General features: G+C 44.9%; 1 long non-coding RNA gene across 1 annotated transcript in view; it reads left to right on the forward strand.

Annotated features, from left to right (window-relative positions):
* Positions 1–5,009: 5,009 nt before the first annotated feature.
* The window catches only part of LOC135389986 (uncharacterized), a 167,317-nt gene continuing 156,832 nt past the window's right edge, over positions 5,010–15,494 (forward strand). The window contains exon 1 of the long non-coding RNA XR_010421645.1: positions 5,010–5,188. This is a non-coding gene — a long non-coding RNA (uncharacterized LOC135389986). The remainder of the gene's footprint in view (positions 5,189–15,494) is intronic.

Raw genomic sequence — 15,494 nt, forward strand, 5'->3', positions numbered from 1 at the left:
CTAGTTGAAATGCAATGATTCATTATAAATAAATGACCAGAATTTAACTTTCCGAAGAGATTGCTCAACGTATCCAACAAATGTTTCTCTGAGAACGTAGTGGTTGGCATACCAGTCTTCATGTCACATAGGTAAATCATATCCTGGTCAGCAACATTGGCTGCTACATCACACTCTGAGCGTCCACTGAGATTAGTTACAACGTGATGAAGTATTGACCCACTATTGCTTCCGTAATAGTGTGTTGGTGCTTTAACTACCTGCTCAAAACCACAGCATCAAATGCTCTCTAAGTAACGTTTATCGGTGAGATTGTCTTTTAAGAAATCAATATTTATATCGCCGACCAATATAGCATTCATTTTCCGAGTGAACATATTACAGTGAACCCTCGTTAATATGACCCCCGATAATCTGACATACGCGCTTTGCGACCATACTCCTGGGGAACAATGCAGTGAAATCTCTGCAAATCCCCCCCGTTAATATGACAATTCCGCATTATGACCAAAATTTCCGGGAACGACCATAGTCATAATAACGAGGGTTCACTGTATACAGTATAGTTTCAAGCGCACCCAAAAATACATTATTACTTCCAGCTGGACATTTATAAATAACCGCAATAAACCTCTACGCGGGAAACGTCATCATGACGTTGGTAGACACACCGAAACCAAAACAGATCGGAAGGGGAGAGCTGGGTTCCACGAATGGGCAATTGTTCGCTGCCTCCTATTGAAAGAAAAGTAGGACCGAAGGTCGTGACCTTTTCAGAGACCGTCGTAATCCCCTCAAGACTGTGGCTTTCGGGCGCGACCTTGTTCGCCACTAGCTTCGAACGTAGTTCAACTCTACCGAACTCGTGGCGCTGTCGAACATTATGACGTCATTTGTTTACAAACAGGTAGAGGTCTATTACTAATATGTAAGCTCCCTTGTAGGGTAAAAAGGACAAGCTGTTTACGGCATGTAACTCAAGGAAAAAGCTTTCGCACATAGAAATATCAAAACGAAGTGAGTCACAATGAGAGTCCTTGCCGTACGTGTAAAGGACCCCCCCCCCCCGTCCTTCCCATGACTACCAGCATCTCTGTTTGCATATACAGTATTGTGCCGGCCCGTGGTCGACGACGGCGCGCTACTGCGCCTGGCGGCCAGTTCTACCGACACCCCCCTAGCGTGAGGCCACGCACATCTGCCCGCTGGGACATTCTAGAGTCCCTAAATAGGGAGCAGAGTAGCGACACTGAGCCACGCCGGCGAGCAAGATCGCCATCTTGGGTCCTAGGCGGCTTCTGAGTCGCCTAGTACAGTGGCTAGAAGGAGAAGTGTGCCGGGCGCCGGGAAATAAGCGCACAAAACTGCAATGAAAGATCCAGGTGGCGCTGGTCGCAGTAGGCGAGTTACCTCCCGAAGGGCTCCTACGAGGGAAGTTGCGGAGTTCGGCACTAAACCCGAGGATTTCACGTTAACTTGAAAAGGAATCTTGTTGGTACTTGATTCATGTCCTCTTAATTATGCAGCGATAACTACGAGAACACGAGCACGCGCAATTTTTAAACAAAGAAAGAAATAAATAAAAAATAGAGTCATGGTCGTACAGTACTGAACACATTTATATTTTACCGAGACATCATAGTGAATATTTTCAAATAGCATATTTTCAAGCAAAAATAGCGTATTTTCGTTGAACATAAGTGAGGAGACAAGCGAGCTGCTGTATACATGTACGATTGAACGGAAACATCTCGTTGATTTCCGTTCAAGCGTATATTTTCAAATGCTTCCGTCGCTCTCTTTTTGACACATTCTCCTTATTCAAAAAAATTTGAGAGAGAAAGAAAAAAAGAGACTTTGTAAGAGAATGCAGTCGTGTGACTAAAAAGATATGAAACACGTCTAATCAGTTCATTGCAGTGCACGTCACTGTTCAAGCCTTAGATTGGTCAAGGACTTGCATAAATAACAAACAACGTTGGGCTAATTGGTAAGCATACGACATGGTAGAAAGCGCACAAAAACGCGGACTAGAAGAAGACGACAACACCAGCACTGTCTTGTGTCTTCTTCTTCTAGTCCGTGTTTTTGTGCGCACCATGACTTGCACAAAGTCAAAGATACGGGGGGCGTAGAGCTTCTGAGTGGAAAAATATAACGTAATTGCTGCTTCCAGCACTGAAATGAGCTTGGCCAGTCCATGGCCAGGGTATAGTAGACGTCGAAGCAGCTGGTGAACTCACTTTTTTGGGTCTGTGCGGCTTATGAAAATGATCTTCTAGTTTATATACAGCTCTTATAACCATGACCTATCCAGCCTATTCGCTCCCAATCTAGCAGACAGAAACCTGAATAAAGGTGCGTACAGGGTTTATTATGCGCGCTGTATACATTTTCTAAACAGGAATTCTTAGCCACTTTCTAACCAGCCCTTATCAAATTCTGTATTCAAGCTCACTGCATACAGCTTTTATACGGCAATTTTTCCGTTTTGTAACCAGTTCAGACTAAGTCTGTGTGCAGCAAAAACGGAATTTTGAACACGGAATTCCATTTCATTTTTTTCTGATGCGTCATGTCATTGGCCATTCTTTCATGCGCCGTACGTTGACAGAGATTGCAAAATCGTTTCCATCACTGTTGATGCATAACGGGTTGAAGTTGTGCAGCGCACCAGAATCCAGGTTTATTTTGATGGGCGCACGTTCTTTGTGAAATACTTCGGCGCGTCCGGAAACAGGACTGAAACGGCATCGTCCGTTAGCAGCGACCTGTCCCTCGAAATTTCAACGTTTTCGTCGCCAATGATGTGCCGAAGAATCCTCATGGTATACCCTTCCTCGAATTACCGTTCACACACAACGCAGTCAATTGTCAGTCCTTTCTCCGCGCGCTTTACGTTACGCGTCGACTCTTCTCTGCGAATAGTTTCCTTCGGTGGTCGGAACAGGAAGACCTCATGTTCGTCCTCACGGTGGCATGGACCATGTCGTGAAGACTAGATACCCAGACTTCGCTAACTGACACACAAAAGTTCCCAAAGAGACACAAATTGAACAAACAAATGCTCGAAACGACACACGTTGAGTTGACAAGTAAGCGTCTGCTTCCCGCGACCCGACTCGCCTAGTGGTTGCAGCGCCCTCTGCGACGCCAGAACTTGTCATTGCGGTTTGCGCTTCCCTATCGCATGGCATGTATATGGCGCCCGGCACACTTCTCCTTCTAGCCACTGTACGCCTAGCAATGGGACGCCAAGCTCTCCCTTCTCCGCCGGAGAACAGCGGGCAGTCGAGCCAGCTCGCAACCGAGGAAAAGGAAACCTCGGATGGAGGGTACTCAATATGGACGGCGCGTTCTTGGAAGGAGAAATCACGTGACACGATCGGCCCAGTCGCGGACTCCGAACGCGGCTCTGGCGCGGAAAAGGAATGCCATACTCTGTACCCCTATTTAGTGGCTCTAGGCCATTCCATCACCGCCGGTGAGGACTAATATAGAGGAACACCACCTCCTTTAGAGTATTGTAACCTATTGACTGTTTTTACCCGATGAAGCGTGGCCCACCACGCGAAAGCTTGTAATAAATTTGAGGACGCTTTCGTGGCCGTTTTTCAATTGTCTAACCTTATATGTCAAAGTAAGAATGCTTTAAATGCTGTAAGCCACGTTTCGCAAAATGCAATGATGCTAGGTAACGAACAAACAAACAACAACTTTATCTTTGACCTTGGAGAGTGGGGAGTTTCATCGCCACAGGCGATACTCTACCCCATTGCTGGTTGGAATGGGGGGAATAAAATAGCGAGCCCCTTCACAATAACGATCGAAGTCCGATGGTGTCCAGAAATGTCAGAAGAGCTTTAAGCGCAGAGCGTTGCTGGGCTGGATTGGGTCAGGGACCAAGCAATTTCGATAGTGAGAAAGGGCGAGAGTCCAGCTGACGAGAGTGTCTGAGTGAGCTGAGTGAGAGAGTGAGCTGAGAGACTCGGAGAGCGTGGTTCGGGAAGGTTGGTAGTGAGGGCAATGAAGAAGAATATGCTCCAGATCCTCAAGAGCACCACAGTGGCAGCAGCTGGGAGAGTCAACTTGTTTCAAGCGGTAACGCCACTGAGCTGTAAAGGCCACATCGAGGCGCATTCGGTGGATTAATGCAGCATCTTGACGAGAGGTGTTTCGTGGCATGCGGAAAAACGAACAAAACGACAAAACAAACACATTGGTATTCATAATGCCAAAATTCTTATTCAAACTTAACGTTGCACATTATACTGAAGTTAGTATTACGCACGATACGTTGAAACTCAGACAGTCCACACTTCGCCAAGGAAAAAGTAAAACCAGAAAAGAAAAACACGAAGATCACAGACAAGAAAGCGTACGCGCTAAAGTGCTCTACGGTGCACTCAAATCACTTTCATGTTCAATACGATTCTTTGCGCCATTGCGTCTTTTGGTGGTAGCCAAGGTCGTGCTGAAGACTGGGAGGTGGTGGGTTCGAATCCTACGACCGGCTGTGCTGTCTAAGGTTTTCCCTGGGTGTTCCGAAGCCATTCGAGACTAATGTGGGCACACTGACTGTGGGCAGACTGAAGTCGGCCCAAGACGCATACTAACCACCCTGTCCCCCACTCCTTCCTGCTGTCATCTGTCCATCTGGCCACATCTGTACGCCGCTGATAGCCACAGTTGCTTCGCGGCGCTAACACTGAACTTTAAAAAAATGGACTTTTTATATGTAGACCCGTGAGCCATGTATGTACCCACACAAACATGTACTCTTTTTCTTTGGTGCGAGGCTCTACAAAGAGTTGTAAGGCGGACGTTAAGAAGTTAAAACGACGGAAGTTAAAAATAGAATTGATAACGACCATGTGTGAAGTCAACCACGAAAAATGCGTCACTTCTGTGTCGACTATTCGAACTCAAAATGACTTACAAACGTTATCGGAGATAGCTGGAAGGTGACTTTGGTTCCACCCCCAAGATAAGATGTCAGGCGCGTTGGAAGGAGGGTGAAGGTGTAAGTGAATCCTGCGTCTCAAAAATAAGTTGGGGTCAGTATTGAGCGCTGGTGCTGTGTGATTGTTCCTTCGCCTGTGAATGTGTGTTTGCACTCTACGACTTTGAGCAATACATTTCACGAACTAGCCGAGCGTAGCTCTGCATATAACTGAAGACGAGTGTGGTGAGTACAATATCACCATTTGAATGTCTTATTTAAGTGTCGTTAAGTTCTACTAACGCCAGCAAATGACAGCGAGGAGGGTCGGTCTTTGTTGTCTGTGACTCCTGCGGTTGGCCATAACTTTCTCTGTGACATTTTCCTTCGGATTGCAGAGAGCACGCACTCTGCGGCCATCAGTGGCGTTTCGAAGTGGAAGAAGATAAACTCCATTTATCGGCCCTGAGATCTCTAATCAGGCTGCACTTGCTAACATAATTCTAAACAATATATTGCAAATTGAACAAAAGAAAGAGACAGGAAAATTGGCATTGCTGGGCGCTGTACATTCTGATGGCATCCATCGGTCCGCATGGCGTACGTCTTAGGTGCGCCATGGCCTTGCACACGCGGCGAAGAAGCGCCAGCGAGGCGACCACCCGAAACGCATGGGACGTGTACGGAACGAGTGACGCGCGCCACTGTTGCTATATTCGTCCACCACAAATATCGGTTAGAACGTGCAGATGCCCTTCTTTCCTGTGGTTCCTGCGTTCCTTCATTCCAGATACCATTAAGATGTTCACGGAAACCTATGCTGCGTTCCAATGCCCCGGTTAGTCGACTGCCTAGCGGTCTAACCGGAAGTGCCGCCATGTTAAGTCTCGTTCCAAATCACGCCAAGTCCGCTATTCAGTCGGCTACCGCCTAGTGAGCATCGATGCAGTCTAGTTATATGCCTGACCATCTGACAGCCGAGATGGCCGACAGCGGGAAACGCTAGTACTGCTTGCGACATACTTGTTTGATACCACCAGCCCCCGTAAAAGCGGGTTACCGAACCAAGTTGCTGTGCTACCGTCGCCTTCACCTCACTTCCGTTCCCCTGGTGGCGACGGGGCTGCACAGCGCCACCAGACGGGAGAGATGGCGATCCGATAACCGCGCGTCGTCTGCTAGCTCCAAATGCGTCGACGGGGCAGCGCTTTCCTCGGAATGCGGAGTGGAATGGAAACTGTAACCTGTTTCTTTTTGTTCCTGTTTATTGTTTTTGAAACATAAGTACACCGAGATTAGACCAGCAGTTCCTGGGGTCGTCAGGACTTTTTGTGAAAGGTGTCACAGTAATGCAAGGGACCACGGCTGCTCCGTGAAACTGGGACAAGCGAGGGCTTACCTCATTTTATTTACTGGTGTTATGTGAAGCAAGCAAGCAAGCCTCGCTTGCTGGCTAGGATAAAAAAAGAAATAATAAATTTATACGAAATGAGGAAAAGAAACGCTGTGGAGCACTGGGCCTCAGTAACGCGTTGGTGCCCCGCCACTCTCAATCACTGCGCTCACTCGCCTGGGCAGGGAAGCGTAGAGGGCGGAACAACACCTTAGGAACAATCGAGAAAGTGTTGATAAGCTTATCAACACTTTCTCGATTGTACCCCATGTGTTATTCCTGTGGTGTACTGACCATTCATCCGTCCATGCATTCGCAGCCCGCATTCCGAGGAAAGCGCTGCCCCGGCGAAGCATTTGGAGCTAGCAGACGACGCGCGATTATCGGATCGCCATCTCTCCCATCTGGTGGCGCTGCGCAGCCCCGCCGCCACCAGGGGAACGGAAGTGAGGCGAAGGCGACGGTAGCACAGCAACGTGGTTCGGTAACCCGCTTTTACGGGGGCTGGAGATATCAAACAAGTATGTCGCAAGCAGTACCTGCTGCGCTTGCGCCGTACGCATTTCTTGCGTGAGCAACGAGATGGCGCCACAGGCGCCTCGGTTAGGCAAGCCTGTTCCAACAGTGACAAGCAAAGGTATGGTGAGCTAGAATGACTGGTGTGCTTACCGGCCTATCCAATGCATGGGAGCGCTTGGTCGCGTCCCTGGCACTCGACCACGTGCGATTGTTTACATGGATGCGCTGAGGCTCGCTGCGCGCCTTGCGGAAGGATTTTTGTGGGGATCCGAGGTACTCTTCTGCTTCGTATCACGTGCCCTTTCCGTGAAATGCAGAGGATCGCACCGCGCCGGCCGACAAACGGAACAATGTCGATGGGTGGTTTATCAAGAGCATCACGAGCTCAGTGCAAGGTCGTTGCTTGCTGAGGTTATCTCTCACTCTCTTGCAATTGATAATTTGTTGCTTACAACAATGATCATAAGCGATGCAACAGTGGCCGGTCTGTGCATATCACCGTATTCTCGCTCAGACTTGAGGGATATTTGCGCCTCCGGGAACCCTTCGAGTAGGATTGGCGATGCGTTGGGCGTTCGCTCCCAGCGCGTGCACAATCTATAAGCAACTTGTACAGTTTTTACCCCGCCGAAAAGCTGATAGCCTCCTCAGCCGGAATTGAATCCACAACCTGACCCCAAGCAACTGAGGGTTTTAGTAAGGGGGCCTCCACAGATCACTGATTGTAAAATACGCGTACAGTTGGTTAGACGAAATGCAATGGCCATTCCTTGCAATCTAACTGTGCTTGTTTTCTCGCATTCGAAATCGGTTCTGGGCCGAATTCATAGGCAACTGTGCTGACATTTGTCTTAAAGTGTACGTGGAAAGCCCAGCCTCAGACAGCACAGCTTCCTCCGAGATTCGAACCCTGGTCACCTCCCAGTCTCGGCATGCCATGTCAGCATAAAAGGGCACCTCACATTCTAACCCATAGTGACCCCCAGCACCAGGTGAGCCGCCGCAGATCTACCAGCGTTCACGGAGTGGCCCGGACTTGACCCCCCTTGGGATTGCTGGTTCTGCTGAAGCTATTTTCCCAAATTTGGGCAGATTTGTTAGGAAGACATCTGCTCCTGAGCACTAAAGTTATGAAAGTTCTCTGTCTCTTTTTTTTTATCAGTCATGATGTACTTTGCGAACTTGGCTGCTTTGTGGTGGCGTCCATGAAAACAAAGTACAGGTCACTGCTCAGCATGGAGCGAACACTAAGAACTGTTGCGCTGAGAATGCGCCCTCGTTTTGAGAGACGCTCACCTCAACCAGTAGGAAGAGTCTATTCTGCTGGAACTGTTGTTGTTTTCCCCTTTGGTACGGGTACCAAAGGGGAAAACAAAACAAGGTATCTACAATGTGTCACTGCTGTCCCCAGTGTTCCTACAGGATGTGATTTTCTGTCTAAACAGGATCTCCCCTTCTACTACCTCTAGTGCGATGTTCGCGACAAATACATAGTACACCCCGACTTTTGCTTGTCAAACGATGCGATTACATGTTATGAGGTAAATAAGTAATAAATAATAAATAAATGTTCTTCAGCTTGCATAATTTGATGTCAAGAATTGGCTGAGGTATCTGACTGATGTTCCAAATACTCTGCATCTATTAGTACATGAGGTTGTTTTTGGAAATGGCGTCTTAAACAAAACTTCAGGGGCATGAGTATGGAAGGATTTGTGTGACTTTCAGAGCGTGTGTCACGACGGTCAGTCTGTCGCGCCCAAAACTTTATACATTGTGCACCCGTGTATCATTGCATTATACCACAAGCGCATCATGTTGGGTTGTACAACAATGGCGTGTAAAAAATCCTGCGACCAAAATTTTAGCAGCCTTCCAACATGTCTGAAAACAGAGGTATTTTATTACCAAACAGGGGCTGGGCATATACAGACAAGTAGCAAGCAGCAAACGAGTATGTACTCTGCTGTGAATGCAAACGACCTCAAGTATATGATTGATTGATTGATTATTTAAAAGAAAACCAGGGAGAAATTGAACTTGTCTCCTGACTACTTCTGCTACTCCCAAAACAAAACAACAAACAAACAAACCCAAAACAAACAAAAGTACATTCCCCAGTATATCTTTATGACTATCGAAGTCACTTCCATATACATTAATTTATACATAACGTATCTGTGTGACGTACCCAAGGATACTGGAATGGAATGCCTTTGTGCTACCTCACAAAACATGTGAGAGCTTCACACAGAATTGTACATAACAAAAATACTCTACTCAAGTTACTTTACCTTACGTGCTTTTGGGAATAACTTGGTATCTTACAAATACGTTCAAAAGGCAGTATTTAGTATCATGACTTGAATACTTTTTTAGTATCTTCAACAAGCTTGCAGCAGTGAAAGTCCATTCCATTTCTCCCTTTTATTTATTTATTTATTTTTTCTTTTAGTTATATATGGCTAGGCGAACACCCTCTCGAAGAAAGTGTGGAACTGCAAGGTCAATAATTACCTAAAATTCATTAATCAACCCCTTTAATTAGGGGATCTCGCGCAGAAGCGATGTAGCAGAACCGGTGATATTCCTTATCCCCCAAGAAAATTATCTCCAGATTATCCCAAGAAGGAATCGAAAGGCATTGAGACAGTGCCTTTATCACAACATTCCAAAACGCGAACTCCTCCGTCGTAATCATATCTCCGAAGCGTGACGTATCAGCACGCCCACATTTTTTTCCCTCTCCCCCTGTATCTGCCATAGTGCTTCAATTTCGGCCATTGCGGGAACTCCCTGGCGCTCCCAGGTGCTCTTTGCGCATGCGGTCACGTGGCCTTGAGGGCGCAAGAAGGGGCAGCGGGCCAAGCCCTTGGTAGCCACCTATCGGCAGGCCCGTTGTCACGACCCGGTTTCAGTCGCCGTTCAGCACACCATTCATTCTAGCTCACCATAGCAAAGGGGTCTACTCAGCTGCTTAGTCAGGCGGCTTTGCGGGCGCGAGGTAAATTTATGTGAGCTGCTCATACGCCACCTTGTCTGCCGCACGACGGCCATGGTTCTGTCTACTTCTCGGAAAACGCGCCCAGACGTGCGCGATTATCTGTAGTCCACAGATTCCGGCGTACGCCCTCCGCGCGCGTTGAAAAACTGGTTTTTACGAGGTCACACGCACGCCGAGCGCGCGCGCGTCCTGGAAACGTCGGAAAAACGCTCCATGCTTTTAGTCCTTAATCAGTGCAATACGCTTCCACTCTTTCCGCATTTTTTTTTCGCAATCTTCTCTCGTTACTTTCCCACGTGACGCGCCACTCCGAAAAGTGCTCATTTGGGGTTAAAATACGACGTTTTGCGTCGTGTTTGCGACGCGCACGTTGCGACGTTTTTCGCTTGCGTCGAAAAAGTTAAAGTTGGCTCAACTGCTTGTGGTGCGTCGGCGAAGTGGCCTTGCGCAGAGCGTCTGTCCGCTTCCATGGTAAACTGTCCGCCGTACGCTCATGCAACACGTAAGCGCAAGCGTAGACGTAGCAATGTGAACCAACCTTTACACATGTTAGTGTCATGCGTGATAACGAACGGTCTGCATTTACAACGAACCCCTTCCATGACAACATGCGTGACAACAAACGGTCTGCATTTACAATGAACCTCTTCCATGACAACATGCGTGACAACAAGCGGTCTGCATTTACAGTGAACCCCATTAGTGTTATATTTCCCAGCTACGGAGCCACGATGCAATGCGAACAGCTCGTACTGGAAATGTTGATGATGTTGATGTTGGCGGGAAAAAAAAGCAATAGTGAGAGATTGAATTAGTCACACGACAAATTCGGCTACTGCCATGGATGCTTGATTGGTCAAAGACAATCGTTTTCCGTATCAAGAACGCATGTGTCTGAACAGCGTGTCGTACGACGTCCGCCTCCACGCTGGATCCGTACCCGCAACGGAGAGTAGTTGCATTGTGAACCAGGCATTGCTTACAACTATAACTGTTGTTGCGACACATCGAAACTTACACGAACCGTGAACAATACTGCACGTCACATCCTAAGTGCAACCAGTTCTGTCAGACACTTGCATGCTTGCATGTCCTTCGTTATCTTTTATGTATTCTATCTCGGCAGATAACAGGTCAATCAATGGGGAGCTCATGCAACCATATCTTTTCCCGCACATTCAGTCAGACAAGCTTCCTGTATTTCTCTAGATAACTTAGTCGCGTTTGTAACTGTGCTCGTGAATTGTGGGGTACATTTGCATATCTTGTAATGCAGTGCTGGATGTCCTGCTGGTATGGTGTGGTACAGCTTTAGCATGTTCTCTGAGTCGTGGTATTGTATAAACCAACTGCTGGGCACACTTCACGTATTTGCTTTTGTGGTTAACTTGGCCCCTGCGTCATCTTCTTTGGTTCATTAACTTTTTCGCATAACGACACCACCCCCTTTTAAATTTTGTTGTGCTAATCTTTATAATTAGTGAAAATAGGTTGACCACGGAATTGCAAAGTTGTAGGCCTCAACCCTGAGGAGTCTCGTCCGCTAGAATTGAAACCGCAGCGCTTTTCTGTGCTCTAGTAAAAAATATGGGAAAATGCACAACTTTCGAGCGTTGCGCGAAATTGGCGTCCTATTTTTCATATCCCCTCACGGTATCACCCTTTCTCAACTGATTTCAGGCTGTTCCTCAAAGCATGAAGCACACCTCACCTCCTAGTGTCCCAGTCGATACCGCTGTTGTTTTGTTAGAGCCCGTAAGAACGTACCTACACGTACCGGGCGGCGGGACCAGTGATTTTGAACATGAAAGAACTGATGTTCCGAGGCTGGAACAACAGTAGTAAAGAGGGGTTGAGAAACACAGACAATGAGAAACACAGACATTGCCACCAGGGCAGCGACACCGTCGTTCGCATATTTTTCCTCGCGCGGCGCGTTTGCGGAGGCTTGTCCGCGCGCTTATAACATGCAGAGACATGCAAAGAAGGGTCATACACAAAAAGTACGAGTGAAAATATATTTATTAATGCCAATTGTAATGCCAATCAGGTTGCGATATATTTATTAAAGCCAATTGTGCTGGGAATTGTGCCAATTGTGATGCCAATCAGGTGAAGGAGAAAAACCCGACCGAAAAACCTTCACAACCTGTAATAGAAGAAACACGCAACACACATAATAAAGAACATACTTACTCATTACCAATTTCACAGATATGGATATGACTCAATGGCATTAAAGAGGTATCTCTTATCAAAGTGGGCCAACTTCTTTCCTCATTTTTCAATCTGCGCCGAATTTTTTCGCGACTTTTTCCCGTGCGCGACAGGCGACGCTCGGGTAGAGGGCTGCTGCGGTGGGCGGAGCGTGGCCGGAGGGCTGCGTGAGCGCTTACTTGCTCACATTTTTTCAGCCTGGGCCGACTTCTTTCATCATTTTTCAATCTGTGTCGACTTCAATCGCAATTTTTTTCCCGCTACAGCAGGTGTGCAGTAGGTGATTTACATGCAAAGGATAGCTATACACAAAAGTACGAGTGAAAATATATTTATTAAAGTCATTAGTGTCAGGAATTATATTATGACTCAGTGTGAAGGAGAAAAACTCAGTCAAAAAATCTGATGCAATAGCATTGAAGGGGTATTTTATTAGTGATAATCACGCAAGTTTTCAATTAAGCAGAAGGAGTAGCACATTTTTAATAAAAGAAGATATTTTTAATCAATATGATTACAACCAAAATTAAAAGTTTTATTATAAAAAGTCCAACATTATTATACGTGACCACCATACTGGAGCTTTAATTACAAGTGCAGATATATGTATGTGAACAGCAGAGAACATGGAAGACCATGGGACACGAACACAAGAGGAAATAAAATCTATAACAATACATTGGTTAATCAAAACAACAGAGGAGGAGACTATCATTTTAACTATCATAAAATCACCCTCGTGACTTCCCCATACAATTTTCATTCTAAGAGACACTTTGTTTTATGAATTCAACACAGAAAATATATTAAAAAATGAACTTCACCACATAGCACGCTCCTAGCCAACAATCAACTCTAATAATATCTGCCCTGATTTGTTGAAGACGGGAGGCGTACACCTGACAGTTATAAACATTTTCGAGCGCAATAGGGAAGATTATTCAAACATTACACAATTAATCGATTTCTTATTAAGTAAACAGCATAGACATACGGAAATAATGAGAAAAACGATCAACAGCTAATAGAGAACCAAAACAGATCACATAAACAACAGACACATGCAGGAAAATAAATGGAAAAGAATCTATCAAAACGATCAACATGCACGGATGAACAGCAGAGAACCTGGAAGACCATGGGACACGAACACAAGAGGAAATAAAATCTATAACACTACATTGGTTAATCAAAACAACAGAGGAGGAGACTATCATTTTAACTATCATAAAATCATCCTCGTGACTTCCCCATACAATTTTCATTCTAAGAGACACTTTGTATTATGAATCCGACACAGAAAATATGTTAAAAAATTAACTTCACCACATAGCACGCTCCTAGCCAACAATCAGCTCTAATAATATCTGCCCTGATTTGTTGAAGACGGGAGGCGTACACCTGACAGTTATGAACATTTTCGAGCGCAATAGAGAAGATTATTCCAACATTACACAATTAATCATTTTCTTATTAAGTAAACAGCATAGACATACGGAAATAATGAAAAACACGATCAACAGCTAATATAGGACCAAAACATATCACATAAACAACAGACACATGCAGGAAAATAAATGAAAAAGAATCTATCAAAACGATAAACATGCATGGATGAATGGCAGAGAAACACTTTGAACGCCACATGATGAATAATTTAATACAGCACAGAGCTAACGCTAAGAAACACTCTAAACGGCGCATCTACCAACGTGTAAACAACAGTCAGGAAAATATTACTGAAACAGCTAATAGAGAGCCAAAATCCAACACGTAAACAAGAGGTACACAAAGGATAAATAGTTGAAGAACAATCTAACAAAACAAGAAACATGCATGAATGAATAGCAGAGAAACACTCTAAACGGTGCATCTACCAACGGTAAACAACAGACACATGCAGGAAAATAATTGAAAAAGAATCAATCAAAACGATAAACATGCACGGATGAATGGCAGAGAAAGGCTTTGAACGATGCATCTGCCAACATGTAAACAACACACAGGAAAATAATAGCGAAACATTACAATTTGAAATAATATATCTTTTGAACTATCATAAAATCAACCTTGCGAGCTAACAATATCCTACTCAGGCACTTACCTTGACAGAGTTATCCAAACACGCACCACAGCTTTACAATAATTACAACTAGACTCGAGACACGGTGGGGTCACTCTCTCCATCTATGCAGACCGGTGGGGTCACTCTCTCCATCTATACAGTCCAAAAAGCGGGGAGCCTGTTGTCAATCTGCGGGTGGGGAAATCCTCTCTCTTTTTCAAATTCTTTCCTCCAAAAAAGGAAATATTCTTAGGACCGGTGTACAGAGGCGAAATTTTTCATTGATCGCAAATAGACATTGGAATTATTCGATTCTAAAGAACACAATAAGAATTATATTTAAAAAAATCTAAGAATAGACTTTCTAAGCAAATGAGAAATATTATCGGCGCAAACAATACCAAATGAGAAGCGATGAATTTTATTGTATTTCAGATCAGACAAAACTATTAGGCATACATTATTCTCAACTCACAAATGTCATTCGATTGAATATCTGAAGCAAAGAGAGAAAGTCAAATTTATTCAATGATAGAAACAATACTCATTCGAAAACGAGAATCAAATTTAATTACATCATTTTATGTTAACTTTGCAATACACGCAGAAGTCGCAAACAACTCATCTGAAATGCAAATTATTGTGTTTGCTATAGCGGAAATCAACGCACACAACATTCCCAAATAATATAATATTTTTATTAATATCAATCGAGTGACCACCTGAAACAAAGTCAAAAGCAGTAATTAATTTAGGCAAACATTTTTCGTAATCACACAGCGCAAATATACATCACAGAAACATGTCTTTTTTCATTCAGGACCCACTAGTGGAAACGAAGTGAGAGAGTTCCCGTACACATTCGTTAAGGTTACGCCCGCAGGGAGTAGGGGAATACAAACAATGGTCTCGGTATACAAAGCCATAAAATCGCTCCTACAAGTCAAGTTAGGGAAGGAGGGTCTCTTGCGCTGTCTTGTACATAGAATCACTGAAAGCAAACGTTTTTCCTTTACACATCACATCTTTTTTGTAAATTGACTTTCATAATTCTAACGTCAGGTGGAAGATTATGAACCTGATAATAAAATTTTAATAAATAAAATTAGCACCAATATGATTTAATTAAATGTCGAGGCGCACTACAAAACAGAACAGACAATTGCTATACATTGAAGAGATGGACGGATTTTGTACTCGTTACCATACGTCATGGGAGGACCTGATAAAAAGCTGCTTCGAAAAGGAGGAGCCGCGAAACGATTCATTTATCGCTGCATTTCAATACGTCCTAGACATGGTCGTATTCGGAGATATGGCACAAATTATGGAATTCAAGATGCGAGAACTTGTA

The sequence above is a fragment of the Ornithodoros turicata genome, chromosome 3 (genome assembly GCF_037126465.1).
Source record: "Ornithodoros turicata isolate Travis chromosome 3, ASM3712646v1, whole genome shotgun sequence".
NCBI classification, from domain to species: domain Eukaryota; kingdom Metazoa; phylum Arthropoda; class Arachnida; order Ixodida; family Argasidae; genus Ornithodoros; species Ornithodoros turicata.